Here is a 15344-nt window from a genome sequence, read left to right on the forward strand (position 1 = left end):
TAAAGTTTTTCTATCTCTTCATAGTAAATAATTTTAGCTTTGTAGGCCAGACATATAGTCTCTGTTGCAACTACTCAACTCTGCCTTTTTAAGAACAAAACAGCCATAGGTAATATGTAAATGAAGGGTGTGGCTGTGTTTCCCTAAAACTTTATCAGGTGTCAGGTTGGCCACAGTTTATCAACACAGCTCTTCACTGCACTAGAATCAACAGCCATAATTATGCTTTACAATTTTGATAACTGCTGACATCAGTGATTGCATGTCATATTTACTGTACTTCAGACAAATCATTTATTTTCTTTTCTCTTTGTACATTGCCAGATTACACTGTGATGCTATGTCACAAATTTGGAGGTACCACATTTTAATGGGAAGGAAACATTATGATATGGAGATAAATGCACATCACTCCAAGCCTCCCCAACACCATCCTATGGTCTCCAGAGTTGAATCCCCATGAAAATGAATGATTGTGGGGGAGTGAAGCAGGAAGTTTTAGGTGGAAGTAGTGAAATGATTCTAAAAACCCTCCACTTCTCTTCCTCAGTCCTTAACTTCCTCTCTTCTTCCCCTTTCAGAGTGGGATTTTCATGGTAAGATTTGGAGAGGCGTGTTTTGATGTTCCTTGTGCTTTTGAATGGGAGGCCAAGCAGGGCTCCAGGAAGTTAAGCCCAGAGCTGGTATTCCTGGGCTTGGTGACAGGCCCTGGGTCCCTCCCTCTCTGAGGATGCCATTCCATGTATCCCCATCACACATCCCTCTGAGGTTCGATGCTGCCAGCACTGATTGCTTCCATGAGGACTTCATATTCTAATTCCAGCACATTCTCCATTTCTCAATTGACCACTCCAAAAAGCTCCCCTCAAAGGATCAGACTGGCCAAGAAAAACTTCCACGGCCCTGAGTACCCCCACTTCTACCCGCACAGCTTCAGACAACCCCAGAATCCTGATGCCTGCTCTGTGTGGGACCAAGGAAAGCCCTCTCAACCTTGTCCTGCTCTCAGATCTCTTTTTCCAGAAAGTTCAGCTGCGCTCCCATTTCCAATGGGAAATGTGTGCTCTGGCTGGGAAAGCCCCTAATTTTCCAACAGGGAAATAATCTTGTACATTGAGACCAACTACAACATTATCCCAGGCAGTGACAAGGTGTGCACAAATAATTTGTTATCAAAATTTAGCCTTCCTGACATAAAATTAAATTATGCTTTCAAAGGCTTAGAATGGCCTAAACATTATCCCTAAAATAACGTCACTTCTGATGTACTTTCTGTAGTGAAAAAAAAAAGAAGTTAGGTAGGAATGAATGAACCACCTATGCTTCCCCTCACAATCCAAAAGCCCTTGATCCACAGTGAATGGCTGTGGGAACTACAAATTGTTCTGCTGCTTGCAAGGTATGGTTTTATAGTTTCTGTTGCTTTCTTCACACTTCAATCTGAGATACATTTTTTTTTTTTTTTTGAGACAGAGTCTCACTCTGTCACCTAGGCTGGAGTGCAGTGGTGCGATCTTGGCTCACTGCAACCTCCACCTCCAGGTTCAAGCAACTCTCCTGCCTCAGCCTGCTAAGTAGCTGGAATTATAGGTGCCCACTGCCATGCCTGGCTTTTTTTTTTTTTTGTATTTTTGTATTTTTGATAGATTGGCCAGGCTGGTCTCAAAGTCCTGACCTCAAGCTATCCACCCGCCTCAGCCTCCCAAAGTGCTGTGATTACAGGTGTGAGTCACCACATCCAGCCCTGAGAGATATTTTTAACAGGAAAGACATCAATCATAAGCACACATGTGAGTAACCCCTGCCCTGTTGGTGAACAAATATGCTACCCTGCAAAGACGAGAAATCTGCCATCAGGCTGTATTAACACTTCGTTGCTTTTTTCCAGTACTACTCATTCAGATTTGCTTTCATGCATGTAGCACAAGAAAAATCAGACATCCTGGATTTGTCCTGCGTTCCTCGTCAGCAGAGGAAGCCACTTGCAGCCCTTATGAGAATCAAGGCTACTATACCAGGTCTCTTCTTACATGGTCAAAAATGCGTGAATTCCATTTATTGTGATTTTTAACAAAAATGTTTATTTAAATGTGTTTACTGTGGTACTTGCTTGTTTAATTATCTTATTTGTTGTATTTTATTTTATTTTTGAGACAGGTTCTCACTCTGTAGTCCAGGCTGGAGTGCAGTGATAACGATCTTAGCTCACTGCAGTCTCAATCTCCTGGGCTCAAGCAATCCTCCTGCCTCAGCCTCCAGAATAGTTGGGACTATAGCTATGTGCCACCAGGCTCAGCTAATATTTTTGTGGAGATGGGGTCTTGCTGTGTTGACCAGGCTGGACTCAAACTCCTGGCCTCAAGTGATCCTCCTGCCTCAACCTCCCAAAGTGCTGGGATTACAGGTGTGAGCCATCACTACTCTTGGCCTGTTTGCTTAATTATCTGTGGAATACAGAGAAGAAACAAAATCAATACTCTTTTAAAAAATAATCTAGTCCTCAAAATACATTTTTAGGCCAAGCACAGTGGCTCACACCTGTAATTCCAGCACTTTGGGAGGCTGAGGCAGGTGGATCACTTGAGGTCAGGAGGTTGAGACCAGCCTGGCCAACATGGCAAAACCTTATCTCTACTAAAAATATATAAATTAGCTGGGCATGGTGGCACACACCTGTAATCCCAGCTATTCAGGAAGCTGAGGCAAAAGAATCTCTTGAATCTAGGAGGTGGACGTTGCAAGGAGCCAAGACTGCACCACTGCACTCTGCCATGGGTGACAGAATGACACTCTGTCTCTAAAAAAAAATAAAAATAAAAAAAATTCATTTTAAATGATTTTCAATGACTTGTTTTTGAGACCTTTCCATGGCTGCTTTATTCATATGGATAAATTTGCTTTTGAATATCCCTGGGGGAAAAAAAGCAGGGTTATTTGCCTTATTTCCCTACCAGATTTTTGATAGTTTCTCAAAATTCGCTGGGTATAGGAACATGAGCCGGTAACCCCAAGCTACTCAGGAGGCTGAGGTAGGAAGGTCACTTGAGCCCAGGAGGTCCAGGCTATAGTAAGCTATCACTGCACCACTGCACTCCAGCCTGGGCAACAGAGCAAGACTCCATTTCTTCAAAAAATAACTTATATTTTCTCAAAATCAGAGTTCACTCATGGGATGTGTCATTTTTATTAGCCATATATATATATACACATACATCTATTTGGTTTGGATTTGAATGTCATTCATTATATGCTGTAGTGGGTTGAATGGTGTCCCCCTTCCCCCAAAAAAGACATGCACAATCCCTAATGCCTGTGAACGTGGACTTGTTTGGAAATCATGTCTTTGCAGATGTCATTAAGAGAAGGAACTCAAGGTGAGCTCATCCTATATCAGTGAGCCCTAAATGCATTGAGCCTTATAAGACAAAAGGAGAAACGGATACAGAAAGAGACGTGGGAGGAGGTGATGTGACCACAGAGGCAGAGATGGGAGTGACGCAGCAGCAAGCCAGGGAGCCCTACGGATGGCCAGCCACCACCAGAAGCTGCGAGAGAGGCAGGGAACAGATTCTCCCTGCGAGCCTTCAGAGCAAGCACGGCCCTGCTGACACCCTGATCTCAAACTTCCAGCCTCCAGGACTGTGCAAGAATAAATGTCTGTTGTTTTAAGCCACCCGGCTTGTGGAACTTTGTCACAGCAGCCCTGGGAAACTAACACCTATGGGTCAAGGCAAGGGGGAAAATGCTGCCCCATATAGAGAAGATTTGCTCCAGGTTCTAAGAGAGCCAAAAAGCGGCATCGCATGGCTGTCAGCAAACCCCGGGATGACGGCAGATCTGGTGGGTGGGGGGTGCCAAGCGAGCTTGCTGGTGGTTGGAGCATGCCTGATGCCATCACTTGTGGGAACCGAGTACCAGGCAAACAGTTAGGCATTGTTCAAAGCTGGCGATGAAGAGCAGCACTCTCCAACAGAGCCATCGAAGAGAGCACATACTGTATCAGCTCCAGCAGAGGCCAGCAAACTTTTCTGTAAAGGGCTTGATAGTAAATATTTTCAGCTTTGTGAACTATAATTCTGAGTGATCTCTGTCACACCTACTCAGCTCTGCTGTTGGAAAGGGAAACCAGTCATATGCGATTGGCAAACAAATACACATGAAAATCTTTATTTACACATGCCTGGGTGTATACCTAAAAAAAAATGTAAAGCAGGGACTCAAACAGTAGTTGTACATGAATGTTATTCTCGCAATAGCCAAGAAGTGGAAATAACCCAGATGTTCATCAGTAGATGAATGGACAAAGTGTCAGATGCACGTACATACAAAGGAATAACATACAGCCTTAAAAAGGGATGAAATTCTGATACATGCTACAACATGGGTGAACCCTGAACACATGATGCCAAGTGAAATAAGCCAGACACAAAAGTAAAAGGATCATATGACTCCACTTACATGAAGTACCTAGAACAGGCAAATTCATGGAGATAGAAAGTAGAAGTTACCAGAAGCTCGGGAAAGTGGGAAATGGGAAGTTACTGATTCATGGTACAGAGTTCCTATTTGGGGTGATGAAAAAGTTTTGAAATTAGATAGCAGGATGGTTACACAAATTGTGAATATATTCAGTGCCTGAATTGTATAATTTAAAATGGTTAAAATAGAAATTTTATGTTATGCATATTTTGCCATAATAAAAAACAGTTTGCATTGAGGAAAAAAAGCTACATTTTTTTTCAGACTGAGTCTCACTCTGTCACCCAGCCTGGAGTGCAGTGCCACAACCTCAGCTCACTGCAATCTCTACCTCCCAGGTTCAACCGATTCTCCTGCCTCAGCCTCCTGAGTAGCTGATTACAGGTGTACACCACCACACCCAGCTAATTTTTGTATTTTTAGTAAAAACAGAGTTTCACCATTTTGGCCAGGCTGGTCTTGAACTCCTGACCTCACGTCATCCGCCCAGCTCAGTCTCCCAAAGTGCTGGGATTACAGGCGTGAGCCACCAAACCTGCCTTAGAAAAAAAAAATTATTTACAAAAATAGGGACTGGCCATAGTTGCCAACCCCTAGTATAGGGTTTTCTATAACATCAGTAGAAATTGTCCCAGCATTATCCCAGCATAGCAGATACGAGATGGTACTTCCCATGAGCTCCGCCATCCTTAGCCCCTGGACTGCACCATTTCCTTTGGGGATGTGCACATACACCCCTGGATCATGGAGGAAGACATATTAATAGGGGGTACTATGAATTTAAAAGCCTCAAAACCATGTCATTTATGCTATGCTCTGTTCCTGGAAGCCAAAATGCACAGAGGAACCCGCTGGTAGAGTATGAAGATAATGGGTTTAGGGTACCCAGTCACCGTTCACTGCATGGCCTCAGCCACGTTATCCCTGCTCTCTGGGCCTCAGCTTAATCAGATGATTCTCATTTACTGGCTATATGATGTCCGGCCCCAGAAAAGCATGTAGTTTAGAAATGAGACTGCATGTGAAGGCATTACACCACCCTCCATGGACAGCTGCCACTATCCTTAAGCATAGTTTCACCCAGAAGAATAAACATCCTCAGAGAAATACACATGAAATGCACAAAGCTTGAAGTCATAATTCAGTACATAACAACCTGCAAACCAGTGCAGGTTTATGAGCTAGCTAATAAAATAAATCATAGTCGTGTTTTTAAAATGATTTTTCATGTGTTATCATTACTTCTCGGGCATACCGTAAATTAACAGTGAAGTGCTACTTCCTGCAGGGAGTTTTTTTCCCCCAAATATAAAGAGGTTATAAGGCTAAAGAACACAGACGCACATCATGTCTGCAAAAATCATTTTTAAAAAAGATCAAATGTAATATTTTCTTTCAACATGGACAACTGCTTTGAGATTTTCCATTCAAGCAGCCTTGAACACAGCCTCCAGCGTTTGCCAATTACTCCTGACAAATACCATTTGGGCCTGAGTGATGTTGTAAGTGAAATAAAACAGTGGAAAGAAAAAAAACAGAACATGATAAAAGGAATTTTTTTTGGTCTGCTGAGAACTTACTGTAAGTTATACATTCAGGAGGGAAGGCCCCACTTCCTGCCAGTGACGGACTCCATGTGAGCTGGAGTTTGAAGGTGACTTTTGTTTGACAGTAATAGGAAGGGAAGACAAAACTCAGTCTTCACGTCCCTTGAAAGGGAGTCAGCTCTTTTCTACTCCCTCACAAAGAGGAAAAAAAGTATATAAACAAAAGAAGAAAAGAAAGGGGCACGAGGCCCTGTTCCCCGTCATTCTGCACAATATGCATTAACGGCTGAAAACGATGCCACGAAGTCAGGCTGGCCAGCATGCCCGGGCGGCCAGCAACTCCGCCTGCCTCTGTAGTGATTTCTAAGCATGTTAGGACCGTCAACCAAAGCCACAGGAAAGAGAGGGCACAGCAGGCTTTCAAAGTGCAGTCATCTGGTCCCCCAACACCCGCCACCCCCATCTCTCCCTAAGTTTCCTTCTTTTTTTTTTTTTTTTTTTGAGACAGAGTCTCCCTCTGTTGCCCAGGCTGGAGCGCAGTGGTGCAATCTCAGCTCCTGCAACCTCCACCTCCCAGGTTCAAGCAATTCTAGTACTTCAGCCTCTTGAATAGCTGGGACTACAGGCACTCGCCACCATACCCAGCTAATTTTTGTATTTTTAGTAGAGACGGGGTTTCACCATGTTGACAGGGCTGGTCTGGAACTCCTGACCTCAAGTGATCCACCCACCTTGGCCTCCCAAAGTGCTGGGAGTACAGGTGTGAGCTACTGCACCTGGCCACGTTTCCTCCTTTTCTGAGGTTCCTGTCCCAGAATCTATGATGACTAAGACAGCAAAGGTGAAGTCCACTCCCACTCCACCACCGCCTTTCCCAACATCCTTCTCTGCTCCCTGTTCTTTAAGACTCTGGTGAAGCTCAACCTTGACCTCAGTGCTCTGGGGAATCAGAGAGTGGCCAGGGGAAATGACTGGAAAGAGGTTGGGTGGTGACTGGACACGGTGGCCCATGTCTGTAATCCCAGCATTTTGGGAGGCCAAGTTGGGAGAATCACTTGACCTGGAGTTTGAGACCAGCCTGGGCAACAAGGCGAGACCCCCGTCTCTACAAAACATTTTTAAAATTAGCCAGGTGTGGTGGTGCATGCCTGTAGTTCCAACTACTCAGGAGACTGAGGCAGGAGGATTGCTTGAGTTCAAGAATTTGAGGTTGCAGTGAGCTATGATTGACCAGCCTGGGCAAAAGAGCAAGACCCTGTCTCTCAAGGCTGAATGGGTACCAAGTGCCCACATGGTATCCAGCAGACCAAGACTCAAAGCTGGTCTGTCTATACCAGCCACGAGCCTTGAACACGGAAGGGACTTTGCTAGCTAATAAAAATAAGTTGGCCAAGTGTGGTGGCTCACGCCTGTAATCCCAGCACTCTGGGAGGCCAAGGTGGGCAGATCACAAGGTCAAGAGATCGAGGCCATCCTGGCCAACATGGTGAAACCCCGTCTCTACTAAAAATACAAAAATTAGTTGGGCGTGGTGGCACGCGCCTGTAGTCCCAGCTACTCGGGAGGCCGAGGCAGAAGGATCACTTGAACTGGGAGGCGAAGATTGCAGTGAGCCGAGATTGCACCACCCGCACTCCAGCCTGGCGACAGAGTGAGACCCCGTCTTGAAAAATGATAATAATAAGCTGGTCTGACTGACTGAGCTGGACTTTCCCCATCTGGTGGGAGTACACTAGTGTAGCCACTGAGGAAAAACTGACTGAGGGCTGGCAGCCTGTGGTGCTGTGCTGGCACCTGGAAATGCTGAGTCAATGCCACAGCCCCGTCTGAATATCCTGGGACCCTCCAATCAGGGTTCACCAGTCCTAATGCACCTGTAGGGCTCGGTGATTTCATAACCACACTGCTGCACTGGGAAACTCCCAAATGCGTGTGATTTAGGCTGGGGTCCGCAGCCTGACGGCGCAGAGGCTTCCCAGCATGTGGTATGAGTAAGGGGCTGGGGGCTTTCTGTCCAGCTGCCTCCCACCTCAAGAGGTTTTGGGAACTGCCATGCCCCAAAGTAAAAGGGCAAGACCACAGGAGGTGGTTGTTACCAGTCACTGTGCTGATCATCCAGCCTTGGGGGTCCTCTGAGCAGAACCCCAGTCCTGCCTTACTTTCTGTAAATGAGCCATCTCCACTGGCACCTCTTGTCAAGGATGGGTGAACCCCAACAGGGCTAAAGGGACTGCTGATGGACAGCCCAGAAGACGGGTCATAAACCGCCCAGCTGACTCGGTCCCCGGAGTCAGTCACACCTCTAAGACAATGCCTTCCTAACTTTCACGTACATAGGAATCTTGTTTCAATGCACATTCTGATTCAGCGGGTCCAGGGCAGGGCCTGAGATCTTAAATTTCTTTTTTGTTGTTGTTGTCATTTGAGAGGAGCCTCGCTCTGTCTCCCAGGCTGGAATGCAGTGGCGCGATCTCTGCTCACTGCCACCTCCGCCTCCCAGGTTCAAGCAATTCTCCTGTCTCAACCTCCCCGAGTAGCTGGGATTATAGGCACCTGCCACCACACCCGGCTAATGTTTGTGTTTTTAGTAGAGATGGGGTTTCACCATGTTGGCCAGGCTTGAACTCCTGACCTCAGTTGATCCTCCCGCCTCAGTCTCCCAGAGTGCTGGGATTACAGGCATGAGCCACTGTCACTGGCCGAGATCCTGAGTTTCTAATTGGCTACCAGGTGCTGTTGATGCTGTGCTATGCAGACCACCCTGTGAGGAGCAGGGTTCTAAGGCAAACAGCCCCAATCAACAAGACTGAAAGCACTTCTTTGGCTTCCTGGGGGACATTTTTTGGTGACGGTGGCTTCCTTTATAGATTTCTGCCCTGGTAATCTATAAAAGAAAGAAGATAGATTCTAGTAGTTGCCTACTGCCAACACTTCTCTCTTGCTGTATCAGAGACACTGCCTTCGGAATACAGAGACAGAATATTTCCTCTCTCGCATGATTTCTGCTATGGCTGTGAGTCAAGGCTCCCAGCCTAGACTACGTGGTGGCTACCTACTCTCAACATTGAACCTCAACAATCAAAAATACTTGTGGCTGAGTGCGGTGGCTCATGCCTGTAATCCCAGCACTTTAGGAGGCCGAGGCAGGTAGATCACCTGAGGTCAGTAGTTCAAGACCAGCCTAGCCAACATGGGGAAATCCATCAATACTAAAAAAAAAAAAAAAAAAAATACAAAAAATTAGCTGGGAGTGGTGTCGTGGTGCATGCCTGTAGTCCCAGCTACTTGGGAGGCTGAGGCAGGAGAATCACTTGAACCCAGGAGGCAGAGGTTGTAGTAAGCTTAGATTGTGCCACTGCACTCCAGCCTGAGCGACAGAGCATCTCAAAAAAAAAAAAAAAAACTCTTGTTATTCCAACCTGAATAGTTTTTCTTGTTTGTTTTTTTTTTTGAGAGAGGGTCTTGCTCTGTCACCCAGTCTGGAGTACAGTGGCATGATCTCAGCTCACTGCAACCTGGGCCTCCCAGGTTCAAGTGATTCTCATGCCTCGGCCTCCTGAGTAGCTGGGATTACAGGCACAAGCCACCATGCCTGGCTAATTGTTGTATTTTTTTAGTAGAAATGAGGTTTTGCTGTGTTGACCAGGCTGGTCTGGAACTCCTGACCTCAAGTGATCACCCACCTCAGCCTCCCAAAGTGCTGGAATTACAGGCATGAGCCCCAACCTGAATACTCTTAAACAATATATGAATTCCATATACATAACCACCATCACCAGTGAGGCAACTCCAATCAGATAAGCAGTAATGTATACCTTTCTCTACTCCTCCAATTAAAAAAAAACAAAAAAAACCGTCAATACTGTGATAGTGAATATCAGCCTCATCCAGGTCTTTGTAGCACTCTCTAGATCAACACGCCAAAGAGAAAACAAACTTCCACTCAAGACAAAGCCAGAACGTGTATAAATAACACGGGGTCGGGGAAGTTCTCAGGAGGGGGAGAAACATTACAGCAGCTTCCCAGTTCACAAGGTGGATTTGTCTACACATAAGAGCAGATGACGGAGCCACTGAGAAAGTCCAGCTGACCAAAGAAATCATTTCAAGTGAGGCCATCAGCATAAAGTCATCGTGTGATGTTTTACTGAGTCAGTCCATGTCACCAGCCATTTGAGGATCTACAGTCTCTCAGTCACCTGTGAACAGAGAATCCCAAGGGCGCCCTGATGGTCTTTTTCACTCTACATGGAGGCCCCATCCTCAGATCAGTCATGCACCTCTAACAACAGACGGGCCAGGCCTCCCCTCAGTCAGCAGAAATTGATTCTCTCTTTTTTTTTTTTTTTTTTGAGACAGAGTTTCACTCTTGTTGCCAAGGCTGGAGTGCAATGGTGCAATCACAGCTCACCGCAACCTCAACCTCCCAGGTTCAAGCAATTCTCCTGCCTCAGCCTCCCGAGTAGCTGGGGTTACAGGCATGCGCCACCACGCCCGGCTAATTTTGTATTTTTAGTAGATATGGGGTTTCTCCATGTTGGTCAGTCTGGTCTCGAACTCCTGACCTCAGGTGATCCTCCCACCTCGGCCTCCCAAAGTGCTGGGATTACAGGCATGACCCACCATGCCCGGCCTAGAAATGGATTCTTTCTAGCTCACCTCAAAATGCTTCATGTTCGTATTCCAGAAACACCTGGCAGATGAGACGCTTGAAGCCACAGGAGTCGTCCCTGTGTCTGTGTGGGTGGTCAGTTTCAACTCCTTAAAAGCCATCCTTCTTCTCTTGGCCTGCCTGAAACAGCCTGAGTCTACCTGCAATTAATTAGGATAGAAATTGACACCTGCTACCCAGTGTGAAAAGTTATTTCCTTTTCAAAAGGAAAGATTAAATATATGCCTTTATTTGTGGTTCCTCTGTAGGCAGAGCCAGGATGGTTCCTGCATGGTCTCACCCACCTCCTTCTCTCGCCATGACCCCTGAGCCGCCGCTGCCCTCTCCAGTCCATGCCGCACCTGGCCAGGTCCCTTCCAGAGCAGCTGTCACATTGAAGTAGTGTTTATCCACCCAAAGGAGAATGTAAACGTTGGCATTTTCTTCCAGAAGAAATGCAGAGAGCAGCTTTTGCCTCGTTTGAATGCTACTAGTATTTGGGAAAATCCTCTCTGCTTCCTTACTTGACCGAGCCTCAGTACCCACGTCAGCTTGACGTTCCTCTCGCGCCATCTAGCGTACAAAAGGTGGAAGTGGCTCAAGCGCATTACAAAGTCCCATAAGGATTCCAAGATCCACCTGGTACTTAACAAGCATCAACCCAAACACTCTGGACACGGAGAGGTGTGGCGCCTTTTAAAGGAGACACGTGGAATTAACATTTGCTAATCACTTGTGGACCGGGTGGGCACTCGAACTGTATTTACTGAGCCAAATGATAAAGAGTTGATCTCTGGATTCATCTGTACTCAATATGAGTGGTACTAGTTAAAAGTTCATTTATGCAGCATAAACTGGTGTAGTATAAGAAGTGACACTCTCGGCAGGGCGCAGTGGCTTACGCCTGTAATCCCAGCACTTTGGGAGGCCGAGGCGGGCAGATCACCTGAGGTCAGGAGTTCAAGACCAGCCTGACCAACATGGAGAAACTTTGGCTCTACTAAAAATACAAAATTAGCCGGGTGTGGTGGCACATGCCTATAATCCCAGCTACTCGGGAGGGAGGCTGAAGCAGGAGAATTGCTTGAACCCGGGAGGCGGAGGTTGAGGTGAACCAAGGTCATGCCATTGCACTCCAGCCTGGTCAAGAAGAGCAAAACTCCATCTCAAAAAAAAAAAGAAAAATAAGAAAGACAAAAAAGAAGTAACACTCTTGGCCAGGTGCAGTGGCTCACGCCTGTAATTCCGGCACTTTGGGAGGCCGAGGCCAGCAGATTGCCTGAGCTCAGGAGTTCGAGGCCAGCCTGGGCAACATGGTGAAACCCCATCTCTACTAAAATACAAAAAATTAGCCAGGTGTGGCAGCATGCACCTGTAGTCCCAGCTACTTGGGAGGCTGAGGCAGGAGAATCGCTTGAACCCGGGAGGCAGAGGTTGCAGTGAGCCGAGATCATGCCACTGCACTCCAGCCTGGGCAGCAGAGCGAGACTCTGTCTCAAAAAAAAAAAAAGAATTGACACTCTCCAGCTTGCCTCCCAAACCTCTGAAAACCAGGAAATTCCAGCTGGGACAAGGTAAAGCAGCTTGCTCCCATATCCCAAAGGTTCAGAAAGGGAACTCTGGTGAACATCAGTCATGTGGGAGAACACATGGACACAGGGAGCATCACACACTGGGGTCTGTGGGGGGAAAGAGGGGAGGGACAGCGGCGGGTGCGGAGTTGGGGAGAGATAGCATGGGGAGAAATGCCAGATATAGGTGATGGGGAGGAAGGCAGCACATCACTCTGCCATGTGTGTACCTATGCAACAATCTTGCATGTTCTTCACAGGTACCCCAAAACCTAAAATGCAATTTTAAAAAAATCTCCAGCTAAAAAAAAAATAAATCTCCAATGCCCTGGCACACTCCAGGCCAACTAATTCAGATCCCCACAGTGGGAACCCAGACTTAGAATTTTTTAAAGCTCTGTATGTGATTCCAGTGAACAGCAAAGCCATGAACCACTGCTATAGGCTTTACCAGCAGAGGCTTGGAAAGCAAAGACGTCCGGTGACACAGGTCTCAGACACTACACGAGAAGCAGAGGTCTGTGCTGCCTGGCCCGGACACACTCCCCTTAGCCCTGACCTGCCTCCTCTGTGACATCCTGAACTCCTTTCATCTGTCTACAGTTTAGTCTCCCTTTGTGATTATCACAGTGAAAACTGGAACTGTTGACTGTCCAAATCACTGCTGAGTGGGCTCTCTGTGGTCCTCGTCTTGGCCCTGTCTTCTGAATCTGGGCATTAGGAAGAGTATTCAGGGTTCTGAGCAGTTTCTGTGGCACCAAGAGAATGTTTTCAACTGTAACGGGAGAGCCTCACCCCCGGGACGAATTCCACAGAAACAGGGAAAGGCCTGCTTCGGGCTCACTCCCCGTTCTCGGCCTTCTAATAACAGGTATGCCCTTTATGAGATACGAGTTGTCAGTATGACAAGAAGGGGGCTGTAAAACTGAAATGGGGCCATTCGAGGCGAGGCTGCAGCGAGAGGCACTGGCCCCTGCCGCTGGGCCAGGGAGTAGGGCTGCCCGATTCCTCCAGAACAGTCTGCAAGGTGAGGTGGTCACGTGGCCTTCCAGAAAACAAAACCCAGACAAAACAAACTGCTTGAAGGTCGTGGGTCCCATCCCGGACCCTAGACTGCCTGAGGAGGCAGGAGCAGGTAGCACATCAGAGACAGGGATCCAGACACCAGACACTCCTGGGTTCTGATCCCCACTAGGTGATGTGGGAGAAGTCATTTGACCCATGTCCCTGTGTCTTCAACTATAAGAAAAGATGGAATACCCACCTCATAGAGCTACTGTGACAATTAAATGAGAAGGAGGGACATCGCGCCGGGCACCAGGAGGGCACTGTGGCTGTGAGTCCCACTCCCCTCTTTTTTTATAGAAAGGGTCTCACTTTTGTCACGGGTGGGCAACAACCATTTGGGCCGGTGGCACACGGGGGTGAAGAATTTACCAAGACAGCCGTAGGTTAAAAAAAAAAAAAAGGCAGATATATGCGAGGAAGAATGAAAAGAGGTTTTGAGGAGGCAACGGGCAGATCAGCAGAAGAGGAGCGGACTGCCAGAGACAGAGGCTCCTGGAGATTTTATAGGATGGTTTCGGCTGCAGAGGGCTACGCGCAATACTGATAGGGCTGCAAGGAGCTAGCTTGCATGTTTCTCTCAGCCAAGGCGTCTGATGATAAACTGAAGTGTTTGATGTGAAATTGGGTGCAGGATTGTGGGTAATGTATGCAGAAGGGCTACGTGCCCTGGACCATGAAGAAAGGCAAGCCGATAACTTATCCGCTTGATCTCTGTATCTCCCTCAGTCCCACCAGCCTGACTCCTTTGCCTTAATTAGGAGTCTACAGATTTGTCATCCAGGCTGGAGTACAGCTGTGTGATCATAGCTCACCGCAGCCTTGAACTCCTGAACTCATTTGATCCTCCTGCCTCAGCCTCCAGAGTAGCTAGGACTACAGGCATGCAGCACCATGCCCGGCTATTTTTTTTTTATTTATTTTTATTTTTGTAGAGACAGGGTCTCACTGTGTTGCCCAGGCTGGTCTCAAACTTCAGGCCTCAAGTGATCCTCCCACCTTGGATAGTAACAGCACCTGCTACTATCTGCCTTGTTGATTACAGCTATCAAGGTGTGGAGTGGCAACCTTACATTTTTATTAAGTAAGTTATATTTTAGGGAGGTTTTTGGTTGGTTGGTTTGGTTGTTTGAGGCAGAGTCTCACTCTATCACCCAAGTTCTGTTTGGTTTGGTTGAGACGGAGTCTCACTCTGTCACTCAGAATGAAGTGCAGTGGCCAGCTCACTGCAACCTCTGCCTCCCAATTCAAGCAATTCTCCTGCCTCAGCCTCCCAAGTAGCTGGGATTACAGGCACCTGCCACCACGCCCAGTTTATTTTTCTATATAAAAATAAGCTGGACGTGGTGGCAGGCACCAACAGGGTTTCACCATGTTGGCCAGGCTGGTCTCAAACTCCTGACCTTGTGATTTGCCTGCCTTGGCCTCTCAAAGTGCTGGGATTACAGGAGTGAGCCACCACGCCCAACTGGGGAGTTGTTTTTTAATTTTTTAATAGCCTAATGTTAAAACTACATGGAATAAAAGGATATTAAAACAAGAAAAAAGTGAAAGGTTACAACAGGACAATAAAGATGTAAGAATGCCCTCTGAAAGGTGAGAGGGCTGAGCATGGGACAGGAATGGCTGTTGGTGGGGGTGGGCACTGGCATGTTGTCGGAGGGACTCTAGCATGTCTGGGGGCCACTGGCATATTCGAGGGAACTAGCGTGTGTGGGGACACTGGTGTGTGTGGGGACACTGGCATGTGTGTGTGGGGACAATGGCATGTTGTGTGTGGGGATACTGGCATGTGTGTAGGGAGACAGTGGTATGTGAGGGGACACTGGCATGTTGTGTGGGGACACGTGTGTGTGGGGACACTGGCATGTGGGGGGGACAATGGCATGTTGTGTGTGGGGATACTGGCATGTGTGTGGAGAGACACTGGCATGTGGGGGGACACTAGCATGTTGTGTGGGGACACTGGTGTGTGTGGGGACACTGGTGTGTGTGGGGACAGTGTTTGGGGGGACAATGGCATGTTGTGTG

This window comes from Aotus nancymaae, unplaced genomic scaffold (genome assembly GCF_030222135.1).
Source record: "Aotus nancymaae isolate 86718 unplaced genomic scaffold, 86718_ANA_hifiasm-v0.15.2.pri h1tg000022l_1, whole genome shotgun sequence".
NCBI classification, from domain to species: domain Eukaryota; kingdom Metazoa; phylum Chordata; class Mammalia; order Primates; family Aotidae; genus Aotus; species Aotus nancymaae.